The 20549-nt window shown below is 45.2% G+C and overlaps 31 pseudogenes; 5 read left to right on the top strand and 26 right to left on the bottom strand.

Annotated features, from left to right (window-relative positions):
- Positions 1-417: 417 nt before the first annotated feature.
- LOC148255019 (5S ribosomal RNA) lies at positions 418-536 on the bottom strand (annotated as a pseudogene).
- A 206-nt stretch (positions 537-742) lies between these two features.
- On the bottom strand, positions 743-861 carry LOC148255018 (5S ribosomal RNA; annotated as a pseudogene).
- An 853-nt stretch (positions 862-1714) lies between these two features.
- On the bottom strand, positions 1715-1833 carry LOC148255017 (5S ribosomal RNA; annotated as a pseudogene).
- Positions 1834-2039: 206 nt separating this feature from the next.
- LOC148255016 (5S ribosomal RNA) lies at positions 2040-2158 on the bottom strand (annotated as a pseudogene).
- Positions 2159-3464: 1306 nt separating this feature from the next.
- On the bottom strand, positions 3465-3582 carry LOC148255015 (5S ribosomal RNA; annotated as a pseudogene).
- Positions 3583-5742: 2160 nt separating this feature from the next.
- LOC148255014 (5S ribosomal RNA) lies at positions 5743-5860 on the bottom strand (annotated as a pseudogene).
- Positions 5861-7368: 1508 nt separating this feature from the next.
- Positions 7369-7487, bottom strand: LOC148255013 (5S ribosomal RNA; annotated as a pseudogene).
- Positions 7488-8016: 529 nt separating this feature from the next.
- On the bottom strand, positions 8017-8134 carry LOC148255012 (5S ribosomal RNA; annotated as a pseudogene).
- Positions 8135-8338: 204 nt separating this feature from the next.
- LOC148255011 (5S ribosomal RNA) lies at positions 8339-8457 on the bottom strand (annotated as a pseudogene).
- Positions 8458-10454: 1997 nt separating this feature from the next.
- LOC148255010 (5S ribosomal RNA) lies at positions 10455-10573 on the bottom strand (annotated as a pseudogene).
- A 206-nt stretch (positions 10574-10779) lies between these two features.
- LOC148255009 (5S ribosomal RNA) lies at positions 10780-10898 on the bottom strand (annotated as a pseudogene).
- Positions 10899-11099: 201 nt separating this feature from the next.
- On the bottom strand, positions 11100-11218 carry LOC148255008 (5S ribosomal RNA; annotated as a pseudogene).
- Positions 11219-11735: 517 nt separating this feature from the next.
- LOC148255007 (5S ribosomal RNA) lies at positions 11736-11854 on the bottom strand (annotated as a pseudogene).
- A 203-nt stretch (positions 11855-12057) lies between these two features.
- LOC148255006 (5S ribosomal RNA) lies at positions 12058-12176 on the bottom strand (annotated as a pseudogene).
- A 532-nt stretch (positions 12177-12708) lies between these two features.
- LOC148255005 (5S ribosomal RNA) lies at positions 12709-12827 on the bottom strand (annotated as a pseudogene).
- A 206-nt stretch (positions 12828-13033) lies between these two features.
- On the bottom strand, positions 13034-13152 carry LOC148255004 (5S ribosomal RNA; annotated as a pseudogene).
- A 207-nt stretch (positions 13153-13359) lies between these two features.
- LOC148255003 (5S ribosomal RNA) lies at positions 13360-13478 on the bottom strand (annotated as a pseudogene).
- Positions 13479-13679: 201 nt separating this feature from the next.
- Positions 13680-13798, bottom strand: LOC148255002 (5S ribosomal RNA; annotated as a pseudogene).
- A 205-nt stretch (positions 13799-14003) lies between these two features.
- LOC148255001 (5S ribosomal RNA) lies at positions 14004-14122 on the bottom strand (annotated as a pseudogene).
- Positions 14123-14328: 206 nt separating this feature from the next.
- LOC148255000 (5S ribosomal RNA) lies at positions 14329-14447 on the bottom strand (annotated as a pseudogene).
- Positions 14448-14976: 529 nt separating this feature from the next.
- On the bottom strand, positions 14977-15095 carry LOC148254999 (5S ribosomal RNA; annotated as a pseudogene).
- Positions 15096-15293: 198 nt separating this feature from the next.
- On the bottom strand, positions 15294-15412 carry LOC148254998 (5S ribosomal RNA; annotated as a pseudogene).
- A 237-nt stretch (positions 15413-15649) lies between these two features.
- Positions 15650-15768, bottom strand: LOC148254997 (5S ribosomal RNA; annotated as a pseudogene).
- A 206-nt stretch (positions 15769-15974) lies between these two features.
- LOC148254996 (5S ribosomal RNA) lies at positions 15975-16093 on the bottom strand (annotated as a pseudogene).
- Positions 16094-16687: 594 nt separating this feature from the next.
- LOC148254995 (5S ribosomal RNA) lies at positions 16688-16806 on the bottom strand (annotated as a pseudogene).
- Positions 16807-16868: 62 nt separating this feature from the next.
- Positions 16869-16987, bottom strand: LOC148254994 (5S ribosomal RNA; annotated as a pseudogene).
- A 774-nt stretch (positions 16988-17761) lies between these two features.
- On the top strand, positions 17762-17879 carry LOC148254993 (5S ribosomal RNA; annotated as a pseudogene).
- A 206-nt stretch (positions 17880-18085) lies between these two features.
- Positions 18086-18204, top strand: LOC148254992 (5S ribosomal RNA; annotated as a pseudogene).
- Positions 18205-19380: 1176 nt separating this feature from the next.
- LOC148254991 (5S ribosomal RNA) lies at positions 19381-19499 on the top strand (annotated as a pseudogene).
- A 206-nt stretch (positions 19500-19705) lies between these two features.
- LOC148254990 (5S ribosomal RNA) lies at positions 19706-19824 on the top strand (annotated as a pseudogene).
- Positions 19825-20349: 525 nt separating this feature from the next.
- LOC148254989 (5S ribosomal RNA) lies at positions 20350-20468 on the top strand (annotated as a pseudogene).
- Positions 20469-20549: the final 81 nt, after the last annotated feature.

The following is a 20549-nucleotide window of genomic DNA, read 5'->3' as shown; positions in this document are numbered from 1 at the left end:
AATGCCCTGGCGCCGTGACTCACATATGCGAAAAAACCAGCGAACCAAAGTTCCAGTCGCGCGTAATGTCGAATGACCCATCTGCAAAAAACTGGGTACAACGTGAGGACTTCCCAGGAGGACACCCATCCTAGTACTACTCTCCCCCAAGTAAACTTAATTACGGAGTTCTAATGGGATACGGTGCATTAGTGCTGGTATGATCGCAGTTGTTTCATTCCGAGCTACAAATACATGAACTCCTTCTCCTTCCCTCCCCCCTCCCGTCATTTGTTTCCTTGTGCGTGCACACTGCTCCTCTCTTTCTCGTTCTAATATCAAGCAAAATGCCCTGGTGCCGTGACTCACTTTTGCGAATAAACCAGCGGACCATAGTTCCAGTCGCGCGTAACATTGAACGACCCATCTGCAAAAAAATGAGTGCAACAAAAGGACTTCCCCTGAGGTCACCCATCCTAGTACTACTCTCACCCAAGCACACTTAATTGCAGAGTTCTGATGGGATCCGGTGTATCAGTGCTGGTATGATGCCACTCGTTTCATTCTGCGCTGCAAATACATATACTACTTCTCCTTCCCTTCCCCCTCCCGTCATTTGTTTCCTCTTGCGTGCACACTACAACTCTCATTCTCGTTTTAATATCAAGTAAAATACATCGGCGCCATGGCTCATATTTGTGAATAAACCAGTTGACTATAGTTCCAGTCGCGCGTAACATCGAAGGACCCATCTCTAACAAAATGGGTGAAACACGAGGACTTCCTAGGAGGTCACCCATGCTAGTACTACTCTCGCCCAAACACACTTAACTGTAGAGTTCTGATAGAATCTAGTGCATTAGTGCTGGTATGATCGCACTTATTTCATTCCGCGCTACAAATACATACACTCCTGCTCCTTCCCTTCCCCCTCCCGTCATTTGTTTCCTTGTGCATGCACACTGCTCCACTCCTTCTCGTTCTAATATCAAGTAAAATACCACGGCACCTTAACTCACATATGCGAATAAACCAGTGGAACATAGTTCCAATCGTGCGTAACTTTGAACGCCCCATCTGAAAAAAGATAGGTGCAAACGAGGACTTCCGAGGAGGTGACTACTCCTAGTACTACACTTGCCCAAACACATTTAACAACGGAGTTCTGAGGGAATCCGGTGCATTAGTGATGGTATAATGGCACCTGTTTCATTCTGCGCTGCAAATACATACACTCCTCATTCCCTCCCCTCTCCCGTCATTTGTTTTCATGTGCGTGCACAATGCACCTCTCATTCTCCTTCTAATATTAAGTAAAATGCCTCGGCTCTGTGACTCACATTTACAAATAAACATGCGGACCATAGCTCCAGTCGCGCGTAACATCGAGCGACCCATATGCAAAAAAATGAGCACAACACGAGTACTTCTGAGGAGGTCACCCATCCTAGTACTACTCTCTCCCAAGCAAACGTAAATGCAGAGTTCTGATGGGATGCGGTGCATTAATGCTGGTATGATCGCACTTGTTTCATTCCGCGCTGCAAATACATACACTCCTTCTCCTTCCCTCCCCCCTCCCATCATTTGTTTCCTAGTGCGTGCACACTGCACATCTGCTTCTCGTTCTAATATCAAGTAAAATGCCCCTGGCGCCGTGACTCACATTTGTAAATAAACCAGCGGACCATAGTTCCGGTCGCACGTAACTTCGAATGACCCATCTACAAAAAAATAGGTACAACACGAGTACTTCCCAAGAGGTCACCCATCCTAATACTACTCTCGCCCAAACACACTTAACTGTGGAGTTCTGATGGGATCCGGTGCATTAGTCCTAGCCAAATCGCACCTGTTTTATTCTGCACTGCAAATACATACACTCATTCTCCTTCCCTCCCCCCTCCCCTCATTTGTTTCCTTGTGCGTCGACATTGCATCTCTACTTCTCGTTCTAATATCAAGTTAAATGCCCCAGTGCCGTGACTCACATTTGTGAATAAACCAGCAGACCATAGTTCCACTCCTGCGTAATGTCGAGCAACCCATCTGCAAAAAAATAAGTGCAACACAAGTACTTCCAAGGAGGTCACCCATCGTAGTACTACTCTCACCCAAGCACACTTAACTGCAAAATTCTTATGGGATCCGGTTCATTAGTACTGGTATGATCGCTCCAGTTTCATTCTGCGCTGCAAATATATACACTCCTCCTTCCCTCCCCCCTCCCGTCATTTATTTCCTTGTGCGTGCATACTGTACCTCTCCTTCTCATTCTAATATCAAGTTAAATGCCCTGGCATCGTGACTCACATTTGTGAATAAACCAGCAGACCATAGTTCCACTCGTGCGTAACGTCGAATGACCTATCTGCAAAAAAATTGTGTAACATGGGGACTTCCCAGGAGGTCACCACTTCTAGTACTAAACTCACCCAAGCACATTTAACTGTGATGGGATCCGGTGAATTAGTGATGGTATAACTGTACCTGTTTCATTCTGAGCTCCAAATACATACACTCTTTTTCCTTCCCTCCCCGCTCCCGTCATTTCTTTCCTTGTGCATGCACACTGCACCTCTCCTTCTCGTTCTAATATCAAGTAAAATATCTTGGCACCATGACTCACATTTGTGAATAAACCAGTGGACCATAGCTCCAGCTGCGCGTAACGTCAAACGCCCATCTGAAAAAAATAGGTGCAACACAAGGACTTCCCAAGAGGTCACCACTTCTAGTACTACACTCGCCCAATCACATTTAACTGTGAAGTTGTGATGAGATCTAGTGAATTAGTGATGGTATAACTGCACCTATTTCGTTCTGCGCTCTAAATACATACACTCATTCTCCTTCCCACTCCCCTCCCGTCATTTCTTTCCTTGTGCGTGCACATTGCACCTCTCCTTCTTATTCTAATATCAAGTAAAATGCCTCGGCACCGTGACTCACATTTGTGAATAAACCAGCAGACTATAGTTCCAACTGCGCGTAACGTCGAACGCCCATCTGAAAAAAATAGGTGCAACATAAGGACTTCCCAGGAGATCACCACTTCTAGTACTACACTCGCCCAAACACATTTAACTGTGGAGTTGTGATGGGATCCGGAGAATTAGTGATGGTATAATTGCACCTGTTTCATTCTGCACTCCGAATACATACACTCCTTCTCCTTCCCTCCCCCTCCCGTCATTTGTTTCCTTGTGTGTGCACACTTCACCTCTCTTTCTCGTTCTAATATCGAGCGAAATGCTCCGGTGCCTCGACTCATGTCTATATGAACGGAACACCCACCGCACCTCCTTTTTTGTTGTTCTACTATGTAAGATGCTCCTAATAATAATCTTATCACGTGGTGGGCTATAATTGAATGCACGAATAATATTAAGCAAAATGTTCCGGCATCGTGACTCACGTTTGCGAATTAACCAGTGATTGTCGCTCTAGTCGCGGTAACATTTAACACCCCATCTGCAAAAAGAAGGGTGCAACATGAGAACTTCCTAGGAGATCACCCATCCTAGTACTACTCTCACCCAAGCACGATTAACTACGAAGTTCGATGGGATCCGATTTATTAGTGCTGGTATGATCGCACCCCTTCCATTCTGCGTTGCAAATACATATACCACTTCTCCTTCCCCCTCCCCTCTCATTATTTATTTTGTTGTGCGTGTACACCGCACCTCTGTTTCTAGTTCTAATATCAAGCGAAATGCCAAGGCATCTCGACTCATGCGCAGATGAACAGACCGCCCGCCACAACTCTATTTTCATAGTTCTACTATGTAAGATAATCGTAATGACATTCTTATCTCGTGATGGACTATAAATGAATGCATGAAAAATATTAAGCAAAATTTCCCAATGCCACGACTCACACTGGCGGACTGTCGCTTCGGTCACGCGTAACATTTAACGCCATGTCCATAAAAAGACGGGTGGAGCACGAGGACTTCGCACGAGGTCACCCATCCTAATACTGCTTTCACCAGAGCACGCTTAACTGCGGAGTTCGACAGGATCCGATGCATTAGTGTTGGTATGATCGCACCCCATCTATTTTGTGCTGCAAATACATATACCCCTTCTCCTTCCCTCCCCCCTCCCATCATTTGTTTCGCTGTGCATGCACACTACATCTCTGTTTCTATTTCTAATATCAAGCGAAATGTCTGGGCACCTCGACTCACTCCTAGATAAATGGACGCTTGTCGTACTTCATTTTTCATTGTTCTACTATGTAAGATATTCGTAATGACACTCTTATTATGTGGTGAACTATAAATGAATGCACGAAAAATATTAAGCAACATATTCTAGCGCCACGATTCATGCCGGTGGACTATGACTCCTATTGTGCATAACGTTTAACACCCCATCCGTAAAAAGACGGGTGTAACAATAGGACTTCCCAAAAGATCACCCATCCTAGTACTACTCTTGCCAAAGCACGCTCAACTACGGAGTTTGATGGGATCCGATGCATTAGTGCTAGTATGATCGCACCTCTTCTATTTTGCTCTAGAAATACATATACCCCTTCTCTCTCCCTACCCCCTTGTTATTTGTTTCTCTATGCACCAACACCGCACCTCTGCTTATAATTCTAATATAGAGCAAAATGCTCCGGTGCCTCGACTCACGCCCAGATGAACGAACTACCCCCTGCACCTCGTTTTTGTTATTCTACTATGTAAGATGCTCGTAATGACACTCTTATCACGTGGCGAACTATAAATGAATGCACGAAAAATATTGAGAAAAATGTCTTGGCATTGCGACTCACTCCGAGGGACAATGGCTTTGATCGCACATAATGTTTAACGTCCCGTCAGCAAAAAAACGAGTGGAACATGAGAACTTTCCTGGAGGTCACCCATCCTAGTACTACTTCCGCCCAAGCACACTTAACTATGAAATTCGATGGGATCCACTACATTAGTGCAAGTATGATCGCACCCCCTCAATTCCACGCTGCAAGTAGATGTACTCCTTCTCCTTCCCTCCCCCCCTCCCGTCATTTGTTTCGTTATGCGCACACACCACACCTTTGTTTCTAGTTCTAATATCAAGCAAAATATCCTGGCACCTCGATTCACGCCCAGATGAATGGATCGCCCGCTGTACCTCATTTTTCATTATTATACTATGTAAAATACTCATAATGACACTCTTATCACGTAGTGGACTATAAATGAATGCACGAAAAATATTAAACAAAATTTTAAGGCCCCGCGACTCACACCAGCAGACTGTGGCTCTGATCGCACATAACGTTTAACACCCCGTCTACAAAAAAATGGGTTCAGCACGAGGACTTTCCTGGAGGTCACCCATCCTAGAACTAATCTCGCCCAAGCACGCTTGACTACAAAGTTTCTGATGGGATCCTGTGCATTAGTGTTTGTATGATCGCAACTGTTCCATTCCCCACTGCAAATACATATAGCACTTCTCCTTCCCTCCCCCCTCCCATCATTTATTTCGCTGTGCGGGCTTACCGCATATCTGCTTCTAGTTCTAATATAGAGCGAAATCTCATGTCGCTTCGACTCACGACCAGAAGAACGGAGGCCCCTTGTGCCTCTTTTTTTGTTGTTCTACTATGTAAGACTATCGTAATGACACTCTTATCACATGGTCGACTACAAATAAGTGCACGTAAAATATTAAGCAAAATGTTTCAATGTCGCTACTCATGCCGGCAGACTGTGGCTCCAATCGTGTGTAATGTTTGACGCCCCGTCTACAAAAGGACAAGTGCAACAAGAGAACTTTCCAGGAGGTCACCCATCCTAGTACTACTTTCGCACAAGCACGTTTAACTACGAAGTTCGATGGGATCCAGTGTATTAATGCTAGTATGATTGCACCCCTTCCATTCCATGCTGCAAATACATATACCCCTTCTCCTTTTCTCCCCCCACCCGTCATTTTTTTTGCTGTGCGCGCACACAACACCTCTGTTTATAGTTCTAATATCAAGGAAAATACCCCGACACCTTGACTCATTCCAGAAGAAAGGATCGCCTGTTATACCTCATTTTTCTTTATTCTACTATGTAAGATGCTCGTAATGACACTCTTATCACGTGGTAGTCTATAAATAAATGCACGAAAAAATAGTAAGCAAAATTTTCTGGCGACGCGACTCACGCCAGCGGATTGTTGCTCTGATCACATGTATTGTTTGACGCTCCGTTTGCAAAAAGATAGTGCAACACGAGGACTTCTCAGGTGGTTACCGATCCTAGTACTACTCTTGCCCAAACATGCTTAACTGCATAGTTCGAGGGGATCCAGTGCATTAGTGCTGGTATGATCGCACCACTTCCATTCCGCATTGTAAATACATATATCCCTTCTCCTTTCCTCCCCTCTCCCGTCATTTTTTTCGCTGTGTGCGCACACTGCATCTCTATTTCTAGTTCTAATATTAAGCAAAATGCCCTAGTGCCTCGACTTATGCCTAGATTAAAGGACCACCCACCACACCTTTTTTTTCGTTATTCTACTATGTAGGATTCTCGCAATGACTCTCTTATCACGTGGTGGACTATAAATGAGTGCACAAAAAAAGTAAGCAAAATGCCCCGGTGCTGTGACTCACGCCGGTAAATGAACCAGTGGACTATGGCTCCGGTCGCGTGTAACGTTTGATGCCCTGTCTGCAAAACGACGGGTGCAACACAAGCACTTCTCAGGAGGTCACTCATCCTAGTACTACTCTCGCCCAAACATGCTTAACTACAGATTATGATGGGATATGATGCATTAGTGCTAGTATGATCCCACTCGTCCTATTCCTCACTTCAAATACATATACCTTTTCTCTTTCCCTCCCCCCTCCCATCATTTGTATCGCTCTATGTGGACACGCACCTCTACTTCTAGTTGTAATATCAAATAAAATGCCCAGTTGCCTCAACTCACGCCCAGATGAACGGACCGCCTGTCACACCTCTGTTTTACTTGTTCTTTTATTTACGATGCTTGTAATGACACTCTTATCACATAGCAGACTATAAATGGATGCACGAAAAATATTAAGAAAAAGACGGGTGCAACACGAGGACTTCCTAGGAGGTCAAACATCCTAGTACTACTCTCGCCCAAGCACACTTAACTGCGAAGTTCTAATGGGACCCGATGCATTAGTCCTTGTATGGTCACACTTGTTTCATTACACGCTGCAAATACATACACCCCTTCTCCTTCCCTTCCCCCTCCTGTCATTTGTTTCCTTGTGCAGGCACACTGCACCTCTCATTCTTCTTGTAATATCAAGTAAAATGCCCTGACGCCGTGACTCACATTTGTGAATAAACCAGCGGACCACAGTTCCAGTCGCGCGTAACATAGAACGACCCATCTGCAAAAAAATGGGTGCAACACGAGTACTTCACAGGAGGTCACCCATCCTAGTACTACTCTCGCCCAAGCACACTTAAATGCGGAGTTCTAGTGGGATTCGATGCATTAGTGCTTGTATGATCACACCAGTTTCATTCCCCGCTGCAAATACATACACTCCTTCTCCTTCCTTCCCCCCTCCCGTCATATGTTTCCTTATGCGTGCATACTGCACCTCTCCTTCTTGTTCTAATATCAAGTAAAATGCCCCGGCGCTGTGACTCACATTTGCGAATAAACCAGCGGACCATAGTTCCAGTCGCGTATAATGTCGAACGACCCATCTGCAAAAAAATGGGTGCAACATGAGTACTTCTCAGGAGGTCACCCATCTTAGTACTACTCTCGCCTAAGTGCACATATCTGCGGAGTTCTGATGGGACCGGTGTATTAGTGCTGGTATGATCGCACCTATATGATTCCGCACTTCAAATACATACACTCCTTCTCTTCCCCTCCCCATTCTATCATTGTTTTTCTTGTGCGTACACGCTGCACCTCTCTTTCTCGTTCTAATATCAAGTAAAATGTCTCGCCGCCATTACTCACATTTGAGAATAAACCAGCGAGCCACAGTACTAGTCGCGCGTAACGTCGAACGACCCATCTGTAAAAAAATGGGTGCAACACGAGTACTTCCCAGGAGGTCACCCATCCTAGTACTACTCTCGCCCAAGTGCACATAACTTGGAGTTCTGATGGGATCTGGTGCATTAGTGCTGGTATGATCACACCTGTATGATTCTGCACTTCAAATACATACGCTCCTTCTCCTCCCCTCCCTATTCTATCAATGTTTTTCTTGTGCGTACACGCTGCACCTCTCTTTCTCGTTCTACTATCAAGTAAAATGTCTCGGTGCCATTACTCATATTTGCGAATAAACCATCGTAACATAGTTCCAGTCGCTCGTAACTTCAAACGCCCCATCTAAAAAAAATAGGTGCAACACGAGGACTTCCCAGGAGGTCACCACTCCTAGTACTACACTCGCCCAAGCACATTTAACTACGGAGTTCTGATGGGACCCGGTGAATTAGCGATGGTATAATGGCACCTGTTTCATTATGCGCTGCAAATACATATACTCCTTTTCCTACCCTCCCCCCTCCCGTCATTTGTTTCCTTGTGCGTGCACACTACACCTCCCCTTCTCATTCTAATATCAAGTAAAATGCCTCGGCGCCATGACTCACATTTGCGAATAAACCAGCGGACCGTACTTCTAGTCACGTGTAATGTCGAGCGACCCATTTATAAAAAAATAGGTACAACACGAGTACTTCCGAGGAGGACACCCATCCTAGTACTACTCTTGCCTAAGCACACATAACTGCAGAATTCTTATGGGATCCAGTGCATTAGTGCTGGCATGATCGCACATGTTTCATTCCGCGCTGCAAATACATACACTCCTTCTTCTTCCTTCCCCCCTCTCATCATTTGTTTCCTTATGCGTGCACACTGCACCTCTGCTTCTCGTTCTAATATCAAGTAAAATACCTCGGTGCCTTAACTCACATTTGCGAATAAACCAGCGGAACATAGTTCCAGTCGCGCGTAACTTCGAACGCCCCATCTGAAAAAAATAGGTGCAACACGACGACTTCCCAGGAGGTCACCATTCCTAGTACTACACTCACCCAAGCACGTTCAACTGCGGAGTTCTGATGGGATTCGATGAATTCGTGATGGTATAATGGCACATGTTTCATTCCGCGCTGCAAATACATATACTCCTTCTCCTTTCATCCCCCTTCCTGCCATTTGTTTCCTTGTGCGTGCATACTACACCTCTCTTTCTCCTTCTAATATTAAGTAAATTGCTCCGGCGCTATTCATTAACAAAATATTTCAAGTTGAAGCTATCGCAGTAATCAATAGAAACAAAATTCAAGTACTGCAACAAATCCATAACGTTCATAAGAGACCTAAATTGCAGTTTCTAAAATGTGTCTCCACTATTTTTATGAAAAAACAACGTGGCAGGATACAATTTCAATCTAGTTAAGCTACAAAGCGAATAAACCAGCGGACCATAGTTCCAGTCGTGCGTAACGTCGAGCGACCCATATGCAAAAAAATGGGTGCAATATGAGGACTTCGCAAGAGGTCACCTATCCTAGTACTACTCTCGCCCAAGCACACCTAAATGCGGAGTTCTGAAGGGATCCAATGCATTAGTGATGGTATGATCGCTCCTATTTCATTCTGCACTGCAAATATATACACTCCTTGTCCTTCCCTTCCCCCTCCTGTCATTTGTTTTCGTGTGCATACACAGTGCATTTCTCCTTCTCGTTCTAATATCAAGTAAAATGCCCCGACACCGTGACTCATATTTGCGAATAAACCAGCGGATAATAGTTTCAGTCACGCGTAACGTCGAACGACGCATCTGCAAAAAAATTGGTGGAACACGAGGACTTCCGAGGAGGTCAGCCATCCTAGTACTACTCTCGCCCAAGCACACTTAACTGCGGAGTTCTGATGCGATTTGGTGCATTAGTGCTGGTACAATCGCACCTGTTTTATTCCGTGCTGCAAATACATACACTCTTTCTTTTTCCCTCCCCCCTCCCGTCATTTGATTCCTTGTGCGTGCACATTGCACATCTCCTTCTCGCTCTAATATCAAGTAAAATTCTCCGGCGCCGTGACTAACATTTGCTAATAAACCAGCGGACCATAGTTCCAGTCGCGCATAACGTCGAACATCCCATTTGTAAAAAAGTGGGTGCAACACGAGGACTTCCCAAGAAGTCACACATCCTAGTACTACTCTAGCCCAAACACACTTAAATGTCGAGTTTTGATGGGATCCGGTACATTAGTGTTGGTATGATCACACCTATTTCATTCCGCGCTGCAAATACATACACTCATTCTCCTTCCCTCCCCCTCCCGTCATTTTTCCTTGTGTGTGCACACTGCACCTCTCCTTCTCGTTCTAATATCAAGTAAAATCCCTCGGCGCCGTGACTTACAATTGCGAATAAACTAGTGGACCATAGTTCCTGTCGCATGTAACGTCGAATGACCTATTTGCAAAAAATTGAGTGCAACACGAGGACTTCTTAGGAGGTCACCCATCCTAGTACTACTCTCGCCCAAATACACTTAACTGCCAAGTTCTACTGGGATCCGGTGCATTAGTGCTGGTATGATCGCACTAGTTTCATTCTACGCTATAAATACATACACTTCTTCTTCTTCCCTCCCCCCTCCCATTATTTGTTTCCTTGGGCGTGCACACTGCACCTCTACTACTCGTTCTAATATCAAGTAAAATACTCCGGCGCCGTGACTCACATTTGCGAATAAACCAACGGACCATAGTTCCAGTCGCGTGTAACGTCGAACGACCCATCTGCCAAAAAATGGGTGCAACATGAGTACATCTGAGGAGGTCACCCATCCTAGTACTACTCTCGCCCAAGCACACTTGACTACGGAGTTCTGATGGGATCCGGTGCATTAGTGCTGGTATGATCGCACCTATTTCATTTCGCGCAGCAAATACATACACTCCTTTTGCTTCTCTCCCCCACCCGTCATTTGTTTCCATGTGCGTGCACATTGCACCTCTCCTTCTCGTTCTAATATCAAGTAAAAATCCCAGGTGCCGTGACTCACATTTGCGAATAAACTAGCGGACCATCCAGTCGCGTGTAATGTCGAACGACCCATCTGTAAAAAAATAGGTGCAACACCAGAACTTTTCAGGAGGTCACCACTCCTAGTACTACTCTCGCCCAAGCACACTTAACTGTTGAGTTCTGATGGGATCTAGTGCATTAGTGCTGGTATGATCGCACCTGTTTCATTCTGCGCTGCAAATAAATACACTCCTTCTCCTTCCCACGCCTATCCCGTCATTTGTTTCCTTGCATCTCTCATTCTCGTTCTAATATCAAGTAAAATGCCCCGGTGCCATGACTCACATTTGTGAATAAACTAGCAGACCATAGCTCTAGTCGCGCGTAATGTCAAACGACCCATCTGCAAAAAAATAGTTACAACACGCAGACTTCCTAAGAGGTCACCCATCTTAGTACTACTTTCGCCCAAGCATACTTAACTGCGGAGTTCATATCAGATCCGGTGTATTAGTACTGCTACAATTGCACATCTTTCATACCGTGCTGCAGATACATACACTCTTTCTCCTTCCCTCCCCCCTCCCATTATTTGTTTCCTTGTGCGTGCACACTGCACCTGTCCTTCTCGTTCTAATATCAAGAAAAAAGCTAGGCGACGTGACTCACATTTGCGAATAAACCAGTGGACCATAGTTCTACTCGCGCGTAACGTTGAACGACCCACCTGCAAAAAAATGAGTGAAACACGAGAACTTCCCAAGAGGTCAGCCATCCTACTACTACTCTCGCCCAAACACACTTAACTGCGGAGTTCTGATGGGATCCGGTGCCTTAGTGGTGGTATGATCGCACCAGTTTGATTCTGCGCTGCAAACACATAAACTCCTTTTCTTCTATTCCCCGTCCCGTCATTTGTTTTCTTGTGTGTGCACACTGCACCTCTATTTTTCGTTCTAATATCAAGTAAAATTCCCTGGCGCCATGACTCACATTTGTGAATAAATCAGCAAGCCATAGTTTCAGTCGCGCGTAACATCGAACTACCCATATGAAAAAAAAGGGGCAACACGAGAACTTCCCAGGAGGTCACCCTCCCTAGTACTACTCTCGCTCAAGCACACTTAACTTCTGAGTTCTAATGGGATCCAATGTGTTAGTGCTGGCATGATCGTACCTGTTTCATTTTGCACTGCAACTACATACACTCCTTCTCCTTCCCTCCCCCCTTCCATCATTTGTTTCCTTATGCATGCAAACTGTACCTCTTCTTCTCGTTCAAATATCAAGTAAAATGCCTCGGTGTTGTGACTCACATTTACGAATAAACCAGCAGACGATAGTTCTAGTCGCGCGTAACGTCGAACGACCCATCTGCGAAAAAATGGATGCAACAAGAGGACTTCTAGGGAGGTTCAGCCTTCCTAGAACCGCTCTCGCCCAAGCACACTTAACTGCAGAGTTCTGATAGGATACGATGCATTAGTGCCGGTATGATCGCACCTATTTCATTATGAGCTGCAAATGCAGACACTCCTTCTCCTTACCTCCCCCCTCCCGTCATTTGTTTCCTTGTGCGTGTGCAATGCATCTCTCCTTCTCGTTCTAATATCAAGTAAAATGCCCCGGCGCCATGAAACACATCTGCCAATAAACCAGCAGACAATAGTTCTAGTCACGTGTAATGTCGAACGACTAATCTGTAAAAAAATTGGTGCACAACGAGGACTTCCCAGGAGGTCACCAATCCTAGTACTACTCTCGCCCAAGAAAACTTAACTGCGGAGTTCTGATGGGATTCGGTGCATTAGTGCTGGTATGATCGCACCTGTTTCATTCATCAATGCAAATAAATACACTCTTTCTACTTTCCTCCCCCCTCTCGTCATTTGTTTCCTTGTGCGTGCACACTGCACCCCTCCTTCTCGTTCTAATATCAAGTAAAATTCCTCGGCGCCGTGACTCACATTTGCGAATAAACCAGCGGACCATAGTTAATGTCGTGTGTAACGTCGAACGACCAATCTGCAAAAAAATGGGTGCAACACGAGGACTTCCCAGGAGGTCACCACTCCTAGTACTACACTCGCCCAAGCACACATAACTGCGGAGTTCTGATGGGATCCAGTGCATTAGTGATGGTATAATGGCACCTATTTCATTCTACGCTGCAAATAAATACACTCCATCTCCTTCCCTCCCCCCTCCCATCATTCGTTTCCATGTGCGTGCACACTGCACCTCTCCTTCTCCTTCTAATATCAAGTAAAATGCTCCGTCGTCATGACTAACATTTGCGAATAAACCAGCGGACAATAGTTTCAGTCGCGCGTAACATCAAACGACCCATCTACAAAAAAATGTTGTGTAACACGAATACTTCCCAAAAGGTCACCCATCAAAGTACTACTCTCGCCCAAGCACTCTTAACTGTAGAGTTCTGATGGGATCCGGTGCATTTGTCTTAGTATGATCGCACCTATTTAAATTCGCGCTACAAATACATAGACTCCTTCTCCTTCCCTCCCCCTTCCGTCATTTGTTTCCTTGTGCGTGCACACTGCCCTTCTGCTTCTCATTCTAATATAAACTAAAATGCCCTGGAGCCGTGACTCACACTTGCGAATAAACCAGCGGACCATAGTTCCAGTCGCGCGTAACATTGAATGTCTACAAAAAAAATATGTGCAACACGAGTACTTCTCAGGAGGTCACCCATCAGAGTCCTACTCTCGCCCAAGCACACTTAACTACAGAGTTCTGATGGGATCTGGTGCATTAGTCCTGGTATGATCGCAACTGTTTAAATCTGTGCTGCAAATACATACACTCCTTCTCCTTCCCTCCCCCTCCCGTCATTTGTTTCCTTGTACGTGCACACTGTACTTTTGCTTCTCATTCTAATATTAAGTAAAATGCCTTGGCGCCGTGACTCACACTTGTGAATAAACCAGCGGACCATAATTCCAGTCACGCGTAATGTCGAACGACCCATCTGCAAAAAAATGGGTGCAACACGAGAACTTTCCAAGAGGTCACCCATCCTAATACTACTCTCGTCCAAGAACACTTAACTGCAGAGTTCTTATAGGATCCGTTGCATTAGTGCTGGAATGATCGCACCTATTTCATTTTACGCTGTAAATACATACACTCCTTCTCGTTCCCTCCTCCCTCCCGTTATTTATTTCGTTGTGCGTGCACAATGCACCTATCTTTCTCCTTCTAATATCAAGTAGAATGGTCTGGTGCCGTGACTCACTTTTGTGAATAAACCAGCGGATCATAATTCTAATCGCATGTAATGTCGAATGACCCATCTGCAAAAAAATAGGTGTAACACGAGTACTTCCCAAGAGGTCACCCATTCTAATACTTCTCTCGCCCAAGCACACTTAACTGCGGAGTTCTAATGGGATCCGTTGCATTAGTGCCAGAATGATCACACCTATTTCATTCTGCGCTGCAAATACATACACTCTTTCTCCTTCCTTCCCCCCTTCCGTAATTTGTTTCCTTGTGCCTGCACACTGCACCTCTCCATCTCGTTCTAATATCAAGTAAAATACCCCGGTGCCGTGACTCACTTTTGCGAATAAACCAGCGGATCATAATTCCAGTCGTGCGTAATGTCGAGCGACCCATATGAAAAAAATAAGTGCAACACGACGACTTCCCAAAAGGTCACCACTTTAAGTACTACACTCGTCCAAACACATTTAACTGCGGAGTTCTTATGGGATCCGATGAATTACTGATGGTATAATGGCACTTGTTTCATTCTGCGCTGTAACTACATCCACTCCTTCTCCTTCCCTCCCCCCTCTCGTCATTTGTTTTATTGTGCGTGCACACTGCACTTCTCCTTCTCATTCTAATATCAAGTAAAATACCCTGGCGCCGTGACTCACTTTTGCGAATAAACCAGCGGACCATAGTTCCAGTCGCGCGTAACGTCGAACGCCCCGTCTGAAAAAAATAAGTGCAACACGAGGACTTCCCAGGAGGTCACCACTTATAGTACTACACTCGTCCAAGCACATTTAACTACGGAGTTCTGATGGGATCCGGTGAATTAGTGATGGTATAATGGCACCTGTTTCATTCCGCGCTGCAAATACATCAACTCCTTATCCTTCTCTCCCCTCTCCCGTCATTTGTTTTATTGTGCGTGCACACTTCTTCTCGTTCTACTATCAAGTAAAATACCCCGGTGTCGTGACTCACTTTTGCGAATAAACTAGTGGACCATAGTTCCAGTCGCGCGTAACCTCGAACGACCCATCTGCAAAAAAATAGGTGCAACACGAGGACTTCCCAAGAGGTCACCCATTCTAGTACTACTTTCGCCCAAGCATACTTAACTGCGGAGTTCTGATGGGATCTGGTGCATTAGTGCTGCTATGATCGCAAATCTTTCATTCCGCGCTATAAATACATACAGTCCTTCTCCTTCCCTCCCCCCTCCCATCATTTGTTTCCTTGTGCATGCACACTTCACTTCTCCTTCTTGTTGCCTCGACTCACGCCCAGATGAACGGACCGCCCGCTGCACCTCTATCTTGCTTATTCTATTATTTACGATACTCGTAATGACACTCTTATCATGTGGTGGACTATAAATGGATGCACGAAAAATATTAAGAAAAAGACGGGTGCAACACGAGGACTTCCAAGGAGGTCACCCATCCTAGTACTACTCTCATCGAAACACACTTAACTGCGGAGTTCTGATTGGATCCGGTGCATTAGTGTTGGTATGATCGCACCTGTTTCATTCCGCGCTGCAAATACATACACTCCTTCTCCTTCCCTCCCCCTTCCCGTCATTTATTTCCTTGTGCGTGCACACTGCACCTCTCTTTGTCGTTCTAATATCAAGTAAAATGCATTGGCGCCGTGACTCACATTTACGAATAAACTAGCGGATCATAGTTCCAGTCGCACGTGACGTCGAACTACCCATCTGCGAAAAAATGGGTGCAACACGAGTACTTCCCAGGAGGTTACCCATCCTAGTACTACTCTCGCCCAAGCACACTTAACTACAGAGTTCTAATGGGATCCGAGGCATTAGTGCTGGTATGATCGCACCTCTTTCATTCTGCGCTGCAAATACATACACTCCTTATCCTTCTCTCCCCCCTCCTGTCATTTCCTTGTGCGTGCACACTGCACATCTCCTTCTTGTTCTAATATCAAGTAAAATATCTCGACACTGTGAGTCATATTTGCGAATAAACCAGAGGACCATAGTTTCAGTCGCGCGTAACGTCGAACGCTCCATCTGAAATAAATAGGTGCAACATGAGGCCTCCCCACTCCCGTCATTTATTTCCTTGTGCGTGCACACTGCACCTCTCCTTGTCGTTTTAATATCAAGTGAAATGCTTCGCCGCCGTAGCTCAAATTTGCGAATAAATTAGTGAACCATAGTTTCAGTAGCACGTAACGTCGAACGACCCATCTCGACTCATGCCCATACGAACGGATCGCCTATTGCCTCTCGTTTTTTGTTGTTCTACTATTTAAGATGCTCGCAATGACACTCTAATCACGTGATGGACTTTAATTGAATGTTAGAAAAATATTAAGAAAAATGCTCCGATGACGTGACTCACATTTATAAATGAACCAGCGGACCATCGCTCCGGTCCAGTTGAATGTTTAACGCCCCGTCTGTAAAAAGAATGATGCAAAACGAGAACTTCCCAGGAGATCACCCATCCTAGTACTACTCTCACCCAAGCACACTTAACTGCGGAATTTTGATGGGATCCAATGCATTAGTGCTGGTATGATGGCACCTTTTTTTTTTCTGCACTGTAAATAACGTCATGCGTAATGTCAAAGGACCCATCTACAAAAAAATGGGTGAAACACGAGAACTTCCCAAGAGGTCACCCATCCTAATACTACTCTCGCCCAAACACACTTAACTGCGAAGTTCTGATTGGATCCGGTGCATTAGTGGTGGTATGATCGCATCTTTTTGATTCTGCGCTGTAAATACATACACTCCTCCTTACCTCCCCCCTCCCGTCATTTGTTTCCTTTTCGTGCACCCTGCACATCTCCTTCTTATTCTAATATCAAGTAAAACTCCTCGGCGCCGTGATTCACGTTTGTGAATAAACCAGCAGACCATAGTTCCACTCGCGTGTAACATCAAACGACCCATATGCAAAAAAATGGGTGCAACACAAATATTTCCCAGGAGGTCACCCATCCTAGTAGTACCTTTCCCCAAGCACACTTAACTACGGAGTTCTAACGGGATCTGGTGAATTAGTGACGATATAATGGCACTTGTTTCATTCTGCGCTGTAAATACACACACTCCTTCCCTCCCCCCTCCCATCATTTGTTTTCTTGTGCGTGCACACTGCACCTCTCCATCTTTTTTTCATATCAAGTAAAATGCCTCGGCACTGTGACTTACATTTGTGAATAAATCAGCGGACCACAATTCTAGTCGCGTGTAACGCCGAGCGACCCATCTGCAAAAAGATGAGTGCAACACGAGTACTTCCGAGGAGGTCACCCATCCTAGAACTACTCTCGCCCAAACACACTTAAATGCAGAGTTCTGATCGGATCTGGTGCATTACTGCTTGTATGATTGTACCTGTTTCATTCCGCGCTGCAAATACATACACTCCTTATTCCATCTGCCATCCCGTCATTTGTTTCCTTGTGCGTGCACACTCGGGTGGGGGGATGGAAGGAGAAAGAGTGTATATATTTGCAGCGCAGAATGAAATAAGTGCGATCATACCAGCACTAATGCACGGATCCTATCAGAACTCCGCAGTTAAGTGTGCTTGGGCGAGAGTAGTACTAGGATGGGTAACCTCCTTTGAAATCCTCGTATTGCACTCAGTTTTTTATAGATGGGTCTTTCGACGTTACGCGTGACTGGAACTATGGTCCGCTGGTTTATTCGTAAATGTTAGTCACGGCGCCTGGCCATTTTACTTGATATTAGAACGAGAAGGAGAGGTGCAGTGTGCACGCATAAGGAAACAAATAACGAGAGGGGGGAGGGAAGGAGAAGGAGTGTATGTATTTGCAGCGCGGATTGAAACTGGTGTTATCATACCAGCACTAATGCACCGGATCCCATCAGAACTACGCAGTCAAATGTGCTTGGGCGAGAGTAGTACTAGGTTGGGTGACTTCTTGGGAAGTACTCGTGTTGCACCCATTTTTTTACAGATGGGTCGTTTGACGTTAGGTGCGAATGGAACTATGATTCGCTTGTTTATTCGCAAATGTGAGTCACGGCGCCACGACATTTTACATGATATTAGAACGAGAATGAGCGGTGCAGTATGCACGCACAAGGAAACAAATGACAGGAGGGGGAGAAACGGAGAAAGAGTTTATGTATTTGCAGCGCATTATGAAACAGGTGCGATAATACGATCACTAATGCACCGTATCCCATTAGAACTCTACAGTTAAGGATTTTTGGGCGAAAGTAGTACTAGGATGGGTGACCTCCTAGGAAGTACTCGTGTTGCACCCATTTTTTTACAGATGGGTCGTTTGACGTTACGCGCGACTAGAACAATGGTCTGCTGGTTTATTCGCAAATGTGAGTCACGACGCCGGGGCATTTTACTTGATATTAGAATGAAAAGGAGAGGTCTAGTGTGCATGCACAAGGAAACAAATGACGAGAGGGGGGAGTGAAGGAGAAAGAGTGTATGTATTTGCAGCGCAGAATAAAACAGGTGCGATTATACCAGCACTAATGCACCGGATCCTATCATAACTCCTCAGTTAAGTGTGCTTGGGCGAGAGTCATATTAGGATGGGTGACCTCCTAGGAAGTCCTCGTGTTACACCCATTTTTTTGTAGATGGGTAGTTTGACGTTACGCGTGACTTGAGCTATGGTATGCTGGTTTATTCACAAATTTGAGTCACGGCGCCAAGACATTTTAGTTGATATTAGAACGAGAAAAAGAGGTGCACTGTGCACGGACAAGGAAACAAATGACGGGAGAGGGGAGGGAAGGAGGAGTGTATGTATTTGTGGTGCGGAATGAAACAGGTGCCATTATACCATCACTAATTCACCAGATCCCATTAGAACTCCGTAGTTAAATGTGCTTGGGTGAGCGTAGTACTAGTAGTGGTGACCTTTTGGAAAGTCCTCGTGTTGCACCTATTTTTTTGTAGATGGGTCGTTCAACGTTACGTACGACTGGAACTATGATCCGCTGGTTTATTCGCAATTGTGAGTGACGCCGTCGGAGCATTTTACTTGATATTAGAAGGAGAAGGAGAGGTGTAGTGTGTACTCACAAGGAAACAAATGATAGGAGGGGGAGGGAAGGAGAATGAGTTTATTTATTTGAAGCGCAAAATAAAACAGGTGCGATCATACCAGCACTAATGCACCGGATCCCATCAGAACTCCGCAGTTAAGTGTGCTTAGGCGAGAGTAGTTCCAAGATCGGTGACCTCCTGAGAAGTTCTCGTGTTGCAACCATTTTTTTACAGATGGGTCGTTCGACGTTACGCGCGACTGGAACTATGATCCGCTGGTTTATTCGCAATTGTGAGTGATGATACCAGGGCAATTTACTTGATATTAGAACGAGAATGAGAGCTGCAATGTGCACGCACAAGGAAACAAATGACTGGAGAGGAGAGGTAAGGAGAAAGAGTATATGTATTTGCAGCGCGTAATGAAATTGGTGCGATCATACCAGAACTAATGCACCAGATCCCATCAGAACTCCACAGTTAAGTGTGCTTGGGTGATAGTAGTACTAGGATGGGTTACCTCCTAAGAAGTCCTCGTGTTGCATCTGTTTTTTAATAGATGGGTCGTTCGACGTTACGCGCGACTGGAACTATGGTCCGCTGGTTTATTCACAAATGTGAGTCACGGCGTCGGAGCATTTTACTTGATATTAGAACGAGAAGGAGAGGTGCAACGTGTACGCATAAGGAAACAAATGACGAGAGGGGGGAGGGAAGGAGAAGGAGTGTTTGTATTTGCAACGCGGAATGAAACGAGTGCGATCATACCAGCACTTATGCTCCAGATTCTATCAGAACTCCGCATTTAAGTGTGCTTGGGCGAGAGTAGTACTATGGGTGACCTCTTGAGAAGTACTCATGTTGCACCCATTTTTTGCAGATAGGTCGTTCAACGTTACGCGCGACTTGAAGTATTGTCTGCTGGTTTATTCGCAAATGTGAGTCACGACGCTGGGGCATTTTACTTGATATTAGAACGAGAAGGAGAGGTGATGTGTGCACACACAAGGAAACAAATGACGGGAGGGAAGAGAAGGAGAAGGAGTGTATGTATTTGCAGCACAGAATGAAACAGGTGTGATCATACCAGCATTAATGCACCAGATCTCATTAGAACTCTGCAGTTAAGTGTGCTTAGGCGAGAGTAGTTATAGCATGGGTGACCTCTTAGGAAGTCCTTGTATTGCATCCGTCTTTTTCTTAATATCTTTCGTGCATCTATTTATAGTCCACAACGTGATAAAAGTGTCATTACGAGCATCGTAAATAATTG

The sequence above is a fragment of the Carica papaya genome, chromosome 5, assembly GCF_054855325.1.
Source record: "Carica papaya isolate Zhongbai chromosome 5, ASM5485532v1, whole genome shotgun sequence".
Classification (NCBI taxonomy): domain Eukaryota; kingdom Viridiplantae; phylum Streptophyta; class Magnoliopsida; order Brassicales; family Caricaceae; genus Carica; species Carica papaya.
Note: the sequence above shows the minus strand (reverse complement) of the source record. Positions and strands in the feature narration are given on the sequence as shown.